This window comes from Athene noctua, chromosome 7 (assembly GCF_965140245.1).
Source record: "Athene noctua chromosome 7, bAthNoc1.hap1.1, whole genome shotgun sequence".
Lineage (NCBI taxonomy): Eukaryota > Metazoa > Chordata > Aves > Strigiformes > Strigidae > Athene > Athene noctua.
In genome coordinates, this window is record NC_134043.1 from 8,276,193 (window position 1) to 8,291,122 (window position 14,930).

The window sequence follows — 14,930 nt, forward strand, 5'->3', positions numbered from 1 at the left end:
CTAACATCCTAAACCCAAATGGTTTCCAGAATCAGAAAGGAAATTCAATATGCAATATTGTCCATCTCTGTGTATTTTGAGCTAACAAGGGGAAGTTAGGAGACTTCCCTGGACAAATACAGTGATAGGCAGCCTCAAAAGGAACTTCCATTAGTAGGAAGGATGACACTTGGCTGCAGCATAACATACACTCTACCCAATGTTTAATTAGATGAAAAGCTTAGAGAAGACACTTTGTACCAAAGGCAAAAACCCACTGGAATTACTTCTACTTGTCGATTTTCTTCTGAACCTCCAGGGCAGGTTCAGCATCCATTCTCCCAGCCTGCATCATGAAGTATCTTCCTAGAACCACATTAATGTTAGCGAGGTAAAGGCACAAGACATGAATAAACACACAACTCTAAGACATGAACACTCATCTATAAATATGTACCAAAAAAATCCACTTTCAGACAATCCATCTGAAAATTATTACAATCCAGCAGTTAATGTAAATGCATATAAGGCTGCCAAAAAGATCACTTACAGCTCTGAGCAGAATTTAAATGGTCTTTAAACAATACTGTAGTACTAGCAAAGAGGAAGAGAGACCACTATAATGACACTACACCAGCTGAATGAGTTTTTTTACTGTTTAGTCATAGCTAATGAAGAGAAAATATAGGCAGAGAGACAGAGGAACAGATTTTCTAATATTATGAAAATACTCATTCCTTTCTACTCACTGGGGAAATGTGCTGACAAACACATCTTTAAAAGATAAGTTGGTACAAAGAGTCTTTCTCTTTTAAACTCTGTATCATTAGACTACATTGATTTATCTTAGTAACAGCCCGAATTTGACAGATAACCTGCAGACAACTATTTAAGGCATTATCTCAGCACATTTCAACATCCAGATCCGTCTATTTGCTTTGGAAGCTACCACAAGGATCCAACACAGACTATCCCAGGACTGTATCGTATCTTAGCCTACTGGCTTGCATCTGTGTTACACTGCAGAAAGTAGATAAGACTGTACTTGAGCCATGTGCATCCAGACTATAACAGTATCTCTAATGGGGGGGGGGGACAGACACGACACCAAAACCCAACAGTCGTCAGTCCGTCAGTTTCATTAGGTCTGATCTTAAAGAGAAGAACCGTTCACGCTAACAGCCTGACAAAAGAAATAATATCTTTTTTCAACATTTCCCTCTGTATTTCAGATGGATATATTTCTTTCTTACGGCTTATATCACTCAATAGCTTCCAGGCTTTACTGCTGCTGTTTTAATGCTGAGAAAAGATGTATTCTACAGTTTGGACTCAACACATGACTTGAGGTTTAAATCTGAAGGGTGCTTTGGAAATCATCTCTAACTCTTATAATATCTATTTAAATCCAAAATTGTTATTGCATACAGTTATTCTGGCATATGACTTTTGAGTGACTTTCATTTATTTTCCAAACCTGAAAAAAATATCTGATCTTCAAGACAGCTGAGCAACTAAGTTGTTTTTCCTATCAGTAAGGTTTCATTTAACTCCTAACCTCTCCCCCATTAACTGCATTGTTCCTGCTCTTCAGGCTCAAGTCTGCTTTACTTAAAAAAAGCAGTATCCCACCAGTCAATGTAATGAGGCTCCTTAAGAACTGCACCCCCACTGCCACCAGATCTTCCTCTACCAATCATCCTGTAAGATTCTTTAGAATTGGAAGGATTTTTCCTTCCTTTAGTTTAAAAAATAGAGCAAAACCAACTACTGTTTCATGGCTGTATCTAGCTGCTACAAGATTCACAATTCCACATTAGACACTTAAAATCTATATACAACAAAAGTTCAGAAAGACTTAAAAAAGCCAACTTAAAAAGCATCAGCTTAATTATGAAAAGACAATAGCTAGCACAGATTTACCAGAAATTTAAGACGACGGTATTTAAAAGATTGTCTAAATTCAGATTTATTTGATGCTTTTCTCTGCTCAGCTTTCCTACATTCCAAAAGACCACTGAGAGAATTTGAAGTAACAAACTTACATTTTCTCCATAATATTTTTGTTTATGCTGTTGGGCTTTTTTTTGGGTTTTTTTGTGTTGGGTTTCTTTGGGGGAAGGGGGGAGTGTATAACAACAGCCTTAGAAGAGATTCCTATATAAACATTTAGAATAATAAGTCAAATATGTTACTGGAATAACATATTGACTACATTAGCAAAAATATGGATGTCAATTCTGGTGGAAATAGCCTTCAGGGAAAAAAAAAAATCTGCAGATCCAGACAAACTACAGGACACTCAGTGATTACTCACCTCTTCAATATGCTACTTTTTCTGTAGATTCAAAGCTTGTGCAACATGGGCAGAGAGTCAGACCTTCAGTAAAAATGGCCTCAATCATTACAGACAGTTGCTTGAGGTCAGATGAAAAAGCCACATCAGAAACAAAATAAGAGAGAGGATCTGTGTGAAAGAGTTATTGATGTGACAAAGATGCAAGATCAACTGGCCTTCCAAAGGCATGAAATCCTGACCTGAAATCATCTGTTCTTTCTAATCAGCTAGTGAGCAATCCAACAGAAAAGAGCTAGTTCATCTTGTATCTATTATTAGCTGATTGTTGCAAAGATTCAGCACAACTGCACATATAGCATTCAATGACTTCATCAACTTCGACTTAATTGTATAGAAAAAAATATTCCATTCAGGTTTGGTGGGTGGGGCAGGATAAGGAGCTCTGTTTTAGTCCAATTCTTGAAGTCAATGAGTTCACTAAATAGGGACATTTCCTAAATTATTTAGTAAAGAAACAAGTTAAAGAAACATGAGAAGGAATTTCAGAAGTACACTTTGGGGGATGGGAAGGAGAGGATGCAGTAAAGTTTAAGGGTAATACGTGTGAAAAAATTTCAAGTCATATGGTGAAGTCTCATTCTTGAGGATGAGGTATTTGGAGAAAAAAAAGGCAAAAGCCGTTCAGAAGTCTCGATTAAGAAGGAGATTTTTGTTGTTTCTGAGCACAGCAGAGGACACCCACTCTTCTCACACATAAATGAAATGCAGCCTGACCAACACAAAAAACCACAAACCCAAAGTGAGCATACTTAGAATTGAGAGATAGCTGAATTTTAACACATCTGCTGAATAAGAAATTATATTCACTAAAATCTTCACAGTCTAGTGGAAAGCTGTTTTCAATGCTGCAGAACAGAAAATACATATGCTGCCTGCATAGCTCCTGAAGGCCAAATGAAAAAAGAGCACAACATGATTAGTCCTTCAGTCTTTCAGGATGTAGAACAGCGGAGGCAGTGGTAATAGCAATAATTAAGTAGCAGCGACAAAGAAAACATGATTCAAATTACACAGAATAGGGAAGGAAGGAGACAGACACAAGCCAAAATGGAAAGAAAAGTATGACCAAACCCCTGAAACTTATTACACAGTAGTGTGGAGAATTTCTAAGACATTTTCCCATTTTTTTAAATTTATTTTTAATCAGTTTTACAACTCAAACACTGATGTACTTTATGTGATATTCTAAATAATTTTTTATAAGGAAATAAAGACCTTAACATCATAATAATCTGGACAACTGTCCACAGTGCATTCAGCCACACACAAGCCAAGAGAGAATACATTAGCAAAAAAGAAAAAGGTATGCTACCAAGATTTGACAGATTTCTTCCTCCATTTGTCAAGTGCAAGGATGACAGAGCTGGTCAGTACAAAATAAACTGTGAAAAGATTTTAATCCTGCTTTTTATGGCCTGGACAAACATTTTTATCCTGAGCAATAGGCTTGATCTCCACAGGACAGGGAAGGTGGACGTGTTGAGCACTGTAAGGATCCTAGAGTAACTTCTACCAAACTACAATGCTGCATCAGCAGCCTTTTTAATGAAATGTCAAATTTTAGTTATTTAAAGAATCAGGTGGGAGGCATATTTAAAAACACTCTGTAGCTTGTAAAAGGGCAAGAGTACACCTTCATTAAAAAACTCTTTTCATAATACACATCCAAAATCAATAGCGTGAAATCTGAGTTGAACATCAGGAATTTATACAGTGAGAAGGATATTTTTTTTTGTTTTTAATAAATAAACATAGAAATGTGTATTGATAGTACTTACATGTAGTAAGTCTTTCTGGAAAAAAAAAAAAACAAACAAAAAACACCTCATTAATTTGCTAGATAAAACTGGGGCCATTTACCTACCAGATAGAGCATGAACCAATATTAACCCTCTGTTAACCTAATTTTAAGAAGTAGTAAGAACACGATCTTCTAAATTAGGCAGATGTTCAAACACCCCAAGTCAGCACTATTACTGAAGTAAGCATCTTTATCCCTCTCCAACCTCCTTCCCCAGCCTAGATGGCTAAAAGGTGAAAACAGCTAGGGAACATTGTCATTCTGAAATGAGTGGCCACATGCCAGAAAGCCATTTACAGCCACAGGAGTTGGTCAGCCAGTTTACTGCACTGCCACATAAATGCATTGATAGGAAATGGGGAGAGACTGGTATGAGGGCACAGATGTCCTCTAACTGCAGTCTTGGTGAAGACCGGGAGACTAATGACATTCCCATATAAAAGCACCACAAAATGCTGGTGTTAATTCTCCTTTGATCAGAGCACAGAACCTTTGACCAGCATAAAGTACTACAAATGATAAAACAGTGCTATAAAACCACTGAGTTACACAGAGTATTCTGAATACCATATCCTGAAGTACCAGATTATCAGTGGGGCATCAGAATTCAAGTTTGCCACATCCAACAGGAACAACACTCAAGGGTAGAACAAGATGAGGTACAAAAAAACTGTCTAACTACAGACCAAGGCAATTCTAACAAAACAGAGTACTAATGGCAGATGGGGAAAAAAAATCAGTTGCTCAAATACATGGGATGTAGAAAACTTGTACTTCAAATGTAGGGAAAAAAGCCCCCTGCTAATTTATTCTTTTTTAAAACCCAAATTATGATAAATTAGATTCTTCAGATCTCCATCAACCCCCCCTTTTTAGGGTTAAGAAATGCAAAATTTATGTAGAATAGTTTTCCCCATATGTTTAAATAGGAATACTATTTTTCAAGTACAGCTTTTCTAAAAGGTATCTTTTTTTCCATGTATAAGAGTCACTGTTTTCTTTGCTCTAGATGTGGCCACACGCATGCCAATATCTCAGTATGTAAAAAAGTGTACTTAGACATGTTTTCAGTAGCTTAATACTGGCATTCTTCTGTAACATTACACAGTGCACCAGTTATGCAACCAGTACACATGGAAACTACTATGTCAGGAAATGAATCAAGGTACAAGGACTTTAATAGAAGCTGAACAGAAGCTAAACCTGTTACAAGCTTTTGCTCTGTATCAGCCAGTACAGCCCTCAAAGGAAAGTTTAAGTGTACACTTGGGCCTCATTGTACTAGTTTCAATATACAAAGCCAGAGGTTTAAATAGCATCAACTCAAAAAAGAGCTTAAGTAAACTGCAATATGCCTTTTACACCAGTACAGAACTTTACCCACTGCAGTTAAAACTCTCCTTACATCGTTACAAAAATCCATCCCTTTCACTCCAGGGCAGTAGCACACTGAATCACCGCTGGTAACGTACCATGAGTGTTACAACAACTACTCACTCACAGGACATTCAGCAGCCAGCATGGGTCAATTAGTGAACTAAAATTCCAAACTTCCAGTGGGCTATTTTCACAGAACTTCATCTCAGCTGCTAATAAGCAGCAATTTGTAATGGACTCCAGCAGAGACCAAAACCTTAATCATATCTCCCAGTCTGAAGCTCTTCCTTACTCCCTCAAATATTCTTTAGCTTACCTTGGTGAGAATTTTGGTTACACAATGTTAGGTGAAAGTTACTGTATCCTTTTCCTCAAAGGAATCACATGTAGTCCTATACGGTTATCAATCCAGAACCCAAGGGGAGTCACTTTAAGAGACTCAAAGTTTTCACAAATATTAACAACTAGGGCCATAAATTGAGATCAATAAACTTCCCCAGAAGTCTCAAAACACAGAGAACTAGTTTCAGACATATGTCAAATCACTTTGTCAAACAGTCATGCAACTCAGTTTCATTTCTCAGATTGTTAAAAAAGTCAGAAGTTTTTATTTTACTGATTATCCAATTTCTTGAACACATGACTGCCAAACTACTGAAAAAATCTGGGAAAGTATTCCAACAAGAGCTACAAATTACTGTCTTATCTATAAGGAGTACAGCTTATATTTCTCTTCCAAGAGAAGTTATGATATCAAAACAAAGAAAAATAGTTTTTTTCTAGAACTGATTTATAAATAAACTCAACTGGCATCTAAGAAAATATCTATTAAAAATAACAATCTAATATTTTAAAGTATAACCATAACATACTCATTTAACTTGATTACAAGCTCTTACAATTAGACTAAGTATTCAGAACTGGTTGATTTTATCTATAGTAAAATAGCTGTTAGCTTGAGTAGAAAAAACACTGAAAGCATTTGCAGCATTCTCCTCTTGCATGCTTTTTTCCATTCTAGTAAGAGAAAAGTAGCTGCATAACACAAATAGATGTTAAGCGTAAACATAATGATACTGCATTTCACCATGTTCCTGGAGAATCAATAGTACTAATTGAGAAACTGCATTTCATGAAGAGAAATACAGGGCATTAAACTGCTCATTTTTACAAGAACTTACAAAAACAAATCAATGTGCTAAGGAACTGATTGGAATAATATAGCTTTAATAATCTAGTCAAATATGACGTACAACCCAGGCTGAAGTCTGAGTGGTAAAGATTGAGAAATTTTTGTGTCTTCCCCCCTCCAGTGTGTTCTACATCCTTTTCCTGTTCTGTCAGATCAGGAAACACAAATACTGATTTCACTGATAAAATCCTACCAAAAAATACAGAAGTTAAAATTATTATTAAATCTAAAGGGAAAGAAAACCATTAGATATTCTAACCTGGCAATATGTATATTCAAACGTAATGCCCAATTTCTAAACTGGCTTCCAAACAAACAGTTTGAGTTCTTCAAAAGCCTCTCTTAAACAATTTATTTTGTTCAGTCTTCCAAATATTTTTTCAGATTTTTTCCTGATCTCTCTGGAACTTTCTTCCACAAACCCTGCCACAGAGGTATGTGTTTTAACATTTCCTACCTTAATTGCCATCAACACACAGAGACTGAGAAATACTTATTTTTCTGCTACTCGCTGCTCGCAAGTATGCCTCTAACACCTCTACAAGCATCAAATCGGTTCCTTACTTGGACTGCTTGTCCACTTGTTTTTTAAGCATCTTATTGCTACCCAAGGAACTGCCATTAATTTTTGCAGCACCTCTTCCTGCCAAAATCATCTCTGAATCCACGACATGTCTAGCATTAGCCAAATGCCTTTTTGTCAGGATTGTTAAATAGTTTCAATAGCCAAGATGCAGGAGGGTTTTGGAAGTGTGCCTTGATTTTGTTGGTTTTTTTGGGGTTTGGTTGGGGGTTTTTTTTGGGGGGTGTGGGGTGTGGGGGGTGTCCTTGTGTGTGTGAAGTAGGTAGGAAAGTTTGTATCCGCATACAATGCATTAGTACCTACAGAGAACACTGCTCCTTTAACTTTACCTCAGGAGTTTGCCAAACAGGTGTGAAAGTTTCTATCGTAAGACTATTTCAGGTTTCTCCTAGGCATGAAATCTGTCTGCTTAGTTTCTCTTTTTTTCAGGGAGAAAGCTCCTTTGCCAATTGGCTCAGAAATTCCAAGATCAGTTAAACAAAGACACAGCAAAATAATACTCTATATTATTTTTAAGAAAAAGGTGGCCCATGTTAATATACAATTCATACCAAAAGCAAGACATAAAGAAAACTCATCCTGAGAATCTGAAGATGATGAAGATCTGGTTGCCACTGTTTGCTGAATACTTCTAAACTGATTTTGTTTTCCATATTTATTGCTATTTTAATTATTAAAATCAGCAAGTTTTAATTGCATCTAGACAGAAATGGGCAAGTCAAACCAACATTGGAGGAAGCAAACTATTTCATGGTTTCTGTTATTAGAAGTAATATTTTTGGAGGCATCAGTACTTGAAGCATTTCTTTTAGGCAGAAATAGCCTTCACACTACAGTGCACTGAAACAGTGTGGGACCTTCATTCTACAGTTAGTTCATCCAAACAGTTTCATTCAGCATTCAATGCAATCATGTTACAATGTCTTGGTATAGAATGAACAAACAACGTCAAACCTGGACAACTACCATGTCAGAAACATTCCTAACATTTATTCTAGGTTTTGGTTTTGTTGTTGTGTTGGGTTTTTTTCAGGAAGTAATTAACTGGTACGTCAGTTACAGAGGTCCAACAATACAGCATAAAGGTTTCTCAGGAGCAACTTAAAGCTATTTTTTTCACTCCTCTTAATCTACAACATAGAAGATTAATTCATTGTACAAACTGTACATGAACAGGACCCATCAAGAAAGACTCATGGAATTTACTTAAAAGCTTATTAGGAGGTAGGTGACCTGTTCAAAGTTTTTGCTATGAATACCAATGTTCAAGCTCACTGAATGGAGTTATGCATCTTTTTCTAAACTCATGTATCCTAAGTTTTATAGATAGATCATCTTCAATCAAAATACATCTTACACAAAAAGGTCGTATAGCAGAGAAAACACAAGTTTAGTTACATGTGTCCTTAACACTTGAAATTATCTTCCACGTATATCACATGCATACTACAGTCACGCTCTGCAGAGTTCAAGGGAAAGTTCCAAAAATTGTGCTGAAGCTGCACTGAACTGTATTAGTTCTCTGCACAAAAGGAACAAACACACAGAAAAAGCAAGGGAGGGGACCACAAAAAAAAAAAAAAGGAAAAAAAGGAGAGGAGGCAGGATAAGACATAGCATTTTAAACCCAAGAGAACTACTGCCTAAGTGAATATATACAGATACCTTTGTACTAACAAGGATCTTCTGTAAGAATGTGTTAATCCACTTCAGTCACACATATTGCAGACAAGAGAACTATCACATAATATGGTGGAGTCCCAAAGGTTCAATATCTTGAAATGTCACATCTCCAAAAACCATCCAGATCACAAAATACAACCTTAGGCAGGAACGATAATTCACTGCAGCGTGTAACTTTTATGACAGAATTATAGTATCAATTAGGTTGGAAAAGACCTTCAAGATCACCAAGTCCAACTGTAAACGTAACAATACAAAGTCCACCACTAAACCATGTCTCTAAGTGACGTGTCTTTTAAACACCTTCAGGGATGGTGACTCATCCACTTCCCTGGGCAGCCTGTTCCAATGCTTGACAAACCTTTTGGTGAAGAAATTTTTCATGATATGCAAACTAGTACTTGATTAGTAGCTATCTGAAACTGCTTTCCCTCAATACAGATTATATAAAATGCTGTACCAGTCACGGCGCATGTATGGCTTGTCTGTTTCCTAGGGAAGGGAGGAACACAACCTTAACAGGCAGTGGAAAGGAAGCAGCAATAAACTTCACTACCTAACTCTTAACCATAGTGAAGGAAATGTTTTAGTTATAAAACTGTCCTTGTAACCACAAGGCATACATTATATGGCAAACATTTATATACGAAGAAATCTAACAAACTACATGATCTATGAGCAACAGCCGATAAAAGTAAAATCAGATTCTGCCCATTTGCAACCAAGGAAATCCCTTTGTCTAAAAGACAACAAGGTCAACAGAGGTGGTTGATAGCTTTCAAAGATTACAGACTTTTATCAGGATATAAAAATCAGTAAGACAAACGTCAGTAGGTTAGACTAATAATCAAGGTTAAACAGTTTGGAATGCCTGTGGGATGTATGAAGAAATACAGTTAGCTAACAGGAGTAAGAGGACCTTGTGAGACTCAAATGGCCAGGATCACAGGATTCTTAACTCATACAAACCATAAATAATAAATCAAACGAATCACAGCATTGACTTAAGCTTTCCTCATGAAAAGGACTTTGCTACTTAGAATACTCTAAAAGGAAATCCCCGTCTCCCGAACTACTTTCCTCTTCTCTGCTCTTTCACTACAGTGTCTCCCTAGAATGCAAGATGCCACAGACATGTAAAAATGCCATAATTTTAGCAGAAGTTCCTCCAAGGAGCTACATTCTGGCCTGAGTGTATGCATACACCTTGAGCTTGAAGGATTCACCTGATTAAAGCAGATAAGACTGCTCCTTGTTGGAAGGCAAGAACAAACCTCCACAAATCAATCTCAAGAGAGCTGAACTATTCCAGCTCAAATAGAAGAATAAGGCTATCCATCCTGATAAAACTTTGCATTGTCACAAAAAGCCATTGCCTCACATCTGGGAAGCTGTGTCAGTACTTGTGTCACCAATTCTCCACCATGATGATGTCTCCTCCTCAAAGGCCATCCAATTAAGAGAGCCTACGTCAATATTCAAAACCCCTCACAGAACTAACCCAAGTTTGTATAAAACTCTAGTCACCTTCTCTTTGTAGCCATGAATTACAGCATGTGAGTTATCAACTCACATGAACAAACAAGAAATAGTAAAAAAAAGATAGGGTCAGAAGTGATAGAAATTAAGCCATTATCACACCATGATCCAAATGAGACTTACTACTCAAAGAAGTTATACTTTGTTATCTTATAGGTCTGGGCTCTTCAAGAAAGGAAAGCGAAACGAGTAATGAAGCCTTTACAATTTCAATAATGTGTGCCAATAACAGGATGCTAAAAGAAGAAAACGAGGGGTTTCAATGTGCATGCATACACACAGAAGCAAATACAAAATTCCACTTTTTCTTCTGACGTATGGAAGACAAAAGATTTTTTAGGTGTTTGGGTATTTTTTGTCTGTTTAAGCGCATGTGTGTATATGGTACATGAAGCGCAGAGATACATACATACTAACTCAGCAAAAGTAGAGAGGAATAAAGGAATGACCTTATTCCACTGCAATCAGTTAAGAATTTTTTGAAATTGAAGATGCAGTAATAGCACAACTGCTTGATTCCTGAAAGAGTTTCCACTCATCAGATTCCCAGCTGATTAGCACTGTGCAGCATGTTCATTTCCTTCAGCAGATGCTTCCGATGTTTGTTACCAAGAGCTGCTGCTGGAGTACCGCTCTGGTTCCAAACCAGGCTAAGCACAAGAGTTCTGCAGACACGTTAGTAATAACATGACATAAACATTATCAGAATCTGGCTTTTTTGATATTCATCATATTGTCTTTCTTTCCACCATCTATTTAAGAGACTAAGCATAGACTAAGTCAATCTGTTGGCATATAACCATAAAGTAGCGTTTCCCACCAAATCTCCCTTATCAGTGCTGCTCTTCCTATCAATAAAACTGAACTAATTCTCCCATTCTCTCATCAGACACTAAGACAGCCTTCTTTATATCTCCATCTGTTCAAAACATGAGCACTGTGTTCACATAAGCCTTCAAAATACCTACCACATCACTAATAAACAAGTTACTATGTCAGTGAAGGGCAGTTAATGCCAACTACTAAAGTTCTATTAAAATTTTAGAGCCACGATGAGGAAGAAAAATGCATACTAACCTGGTTTATTAAGCAGAAGCAAAAGCAGAATGAATTTGTTAGATGACAGAAGAAATGCCAAAAACAACCTTGCAAACAAATTTTTTAAAAATTATTTCAAACTTGAAGGGAAATGATTAGTGCTAATAAAATTCTATGTATTATCTGAAGCATAGAAGTTAGTGGTATAAAGCTCACCTTTTTTTTATTTGACAAGGAAAAGGAAGGGAATCTGGTTGGAGCAAGATGACTTAAAATTGGACAGCAATTGTCTTTATTCTAAGTCATTTTAGGAATTCAGAATACTTCATTATTTTGCCAGATTCTATTTCATGAAGCAAATTAAGAATTTTAGATTATCTGCACCCAGTGTCGCTGGCTGCTTCCTAAGTTTTAGGCAGTTTAGTTTTGGAAGCTTAAATGACCTGATCTTCTTATATACAGTATTCAGTCACTTTGTCTTTCAGCATCTTTTCAGTCCAGGCTGTATAAGCTGCCTCCCTCCTGGACAGCAAGATGGATTTATCACCCAGAAAAGAAGCAGCATATGTTCTTATTTAATCCTTATTCTGTTTGTACAAAATAAATCCATATTCTATATAAGAGCAACAGAAAACAGTCTGCATACGTTAAATTATGAAGAACAGACATTCCTTTTGCTAAATATACTGCTCCATGGGCCATTTTAAGAGTAAACTATTGTCTACATCATTTCATACAGGTAAAGAGCAGGAAGCACTAGTGAAAGTTAGCTTTATGTAACAAAAAAAGAAGTGACTTTTTTCCCTACTATTAGGCTTGGTACAGCCACCAATAATTACGTGAACTGTGGGTGCTGCAATAAGCAGAGATTCTCATGAAGAACAGTCAGAGTCATTACGCAGAGATGAAGAAGAAAAAAGGTAAATCATACATTCAGACTAAATTGGACTCGGTGTCCCCAGGCAAAATGGTTTCAATAATAAATAACAAGAACTAACTGGTTCCTCCTTTTTTGAACGCTTTTCAGTTTTTTATGAAGTAACAAAAGTATTTTGAAAGAACTGAGATCACCTCATTGATTTGGAAGTAAAGACATACCCCTAGTCTGCAAACAACTTCAAACGCTGTCCTCCTGAGAACAAAGATTAACAGATACAGTACCACACATTCCCTCCACCCTACACGTATTTTCTATACACAAGGCTGTTTGCTGAGATAAATCGCTTGTACTGCACTAAGTCAAAATTCATTCCTGTATTTAGGATTATGAGTCATACTGTCGAAAGAGCTATCATACTATTTCATGGGGACAAGGTGACAGAGCTTTTTAAACAAAATAAGACTGTATACTAGAATAACATCAATCTCAAGAGTGAGCCTTCATTTAACATTCACCAAGAGAGACTGATGTATTAAGACCTAATGCAAGAATTCAGAATTAATTCTCCCAAGTTTACTGACCACAATGCCAGAAACAGAAACACGCACTCATAAGACGAGACTGATACTATAACGTATCTGGAAAAGATGGAACCTACACTCCCTATGCTAACAGCGAGAAAAGCCTCTACCAAGATTTAGTTCCTCAAAACTGAGTGACATTTATTTTCCCCCTGAATATCTTAAAAAGTAAGTTTACCTTAAATAGTTGCTAAGGCTCAAGGGAGAGAATAAAACAGACCCCCCAAATTCTTGTTTAATGTAGGTCCACACGCCCATGCAATCACATCAGGTCAGCCACTGCTTTGCACAGAATGATAAATCCCTACGATCAAATCACAAGACGGTGTTGATGTGTAAGAAATACCGAACCCGACAAATGACGAGCACTATTTCCAATCTAAACCTCAATGCACCTCTGGCAAAAAAAAAAAAAAAAAAAAAAAAAAGTAGTAGACATGGCAGACCACAGCACAGTTGGCACAGAGATGACAGTTTTCAGGAACCTTTATCTCAAATCCGCTTCCTAGAGGCTTACAAAGTCTGAAGAGGAAACAAAACCAGCATCGGGTGGAACCGAGAGCTTGTAAATCGGATCGTAAGGCGGAGATTTCAACAGACTTTCGCCTGAGATTCACCCTCCCATCCTCGGCACAGCCTGCCACCCGCGCTTCGCTAAAGCCTCCGCCAGCGCTGCTCCGTCCCTCAGCGGCGGGCGCGCCCGCCCGTCCTCCCGGGCACTCGGCGGGCGGCCACCGCCGGGCTCCCCGGGGCCGCCCCCCGCCTCCGGAGACACCTCCCGGGCCCCGGCCCCGCTCGGGGGACGGCAGCCGCCGCCCGCGGAGGCTCTCCCCGCCGCGCCGGCCGCGGAAGGTCGTTACGCAAGGTGACGGGGGCGGCGGGGCCGCCGCAAGGACGAGCCCCGCCGTACCGAGGAGGCGGCTGCCCCGGCGATATCCCCCCCCCCGCCCCGTTCCGCACCCACCGCCGGCCCCACCTCGCAGCGCCCCGCGGCCCCCGGGCAAGCGGCTCCCCCGCGCCGGGCCGGCCCGCGGAAAGGGGGGGATGTTGCCCGGAGAAGGGGGGGTGTGTGGCGGCCCCGTCCCCGCACAGCTGCGGCGGGTGTGGGGGGCTGAGGAGACCGCTCTCCCCCACGGCCTGAGGGGGCAGCGGCGCCGCCCCCCGCCTCACGCGCACGGACACACACACACACACACACAGAGCGGGGCTGGGCGCGGCCCCAGTCCCCCGCCGCCGCCGCCGCCGCCTCACCTCCTCCGGCGCCGCCTGTGCGCAGCCCCCCGCGCCGGGAGCAGCGCATCGCCCATGGCCCTCGGCGGAGGCCGGCGCGGGCTGAGGGGCGGCCGCCGCGCCCGCCGTGGGGGCCGGGCCACCTGGAGGCGGGCGGGCGCCAGGGAGCGTCTGCAAACTGCCGGCCGCGAGCGAGACAGGGAGGGAGCGAGGCACGGCCCGGCCGGCGGCCGCGCGGAGGGGGACGAGCGCGCGCAAACGGCCCGCCCGGCCGGAAGCGCCTGTGACAGGCCGAGTCGAGAGCGAGGGAGCGTCTGCAAAGTGCCCGCCCGGCGACGGGGCGCGGCGCCCTCAAGGGGCGGGAGGCGGCGCTGAGGGGGCGAGCGGCCGCGGGTGCGAGGGGAAGGCGGCCGTAAGCGGGCAGGGCCGCCGGCACGCCGCCGCACACCGGGGTGAGTGTGCGGGGCGGGGGGGGGCTCCGCTGGGCAACGCCCATGAGCCCGCCGGGGAGGCGACTTCTTGGCCGCCCCTCAGCCTGGCGCTCCTGAGGAGCGGCCTCGCCTCCCGCCGCCGGCCCGACCTCCAGCGGGCCGCTTTCCCCTCACACCTGCCTGCGGCGGGCCGCGCTCCGGCTTAGCGGAGCCCGCTGAGGGGCCGGCGGGGAGGAACGGCCCTGGAAACCGGCGCT

At 40.7% G+C, this 14,930-nt stretch overlaps 1 protein-coding gene across 3 annotated transcripts in view; it reads right to left on the reverse strand.

The window, feature by feature from the left end:
• MGAT5 (alpha-1,6-mannosylglycoprotein 6-beta-N-acetylglucosaminyltransferase) overlaps positions 1 to 14,455 on the reverse strand; it is a 136,253-nt gene extending 121,798 nt beyond the window's left edge. For all 3 annotated transcript variants that reach the window (XM_074910215.1, XM_074910213.1, XM_074910210.1), the window contains exon 1: positions 14,264 to 14,455. The gene's annotated coding sequence lies outside the window, so the exon portion shown is untranslated. The remainder of the gene's footprint in view (positions 1 to 14,263) is intronic.
• Positions 14,456 to 14,930: the final 475 nt, after the last annotated feature.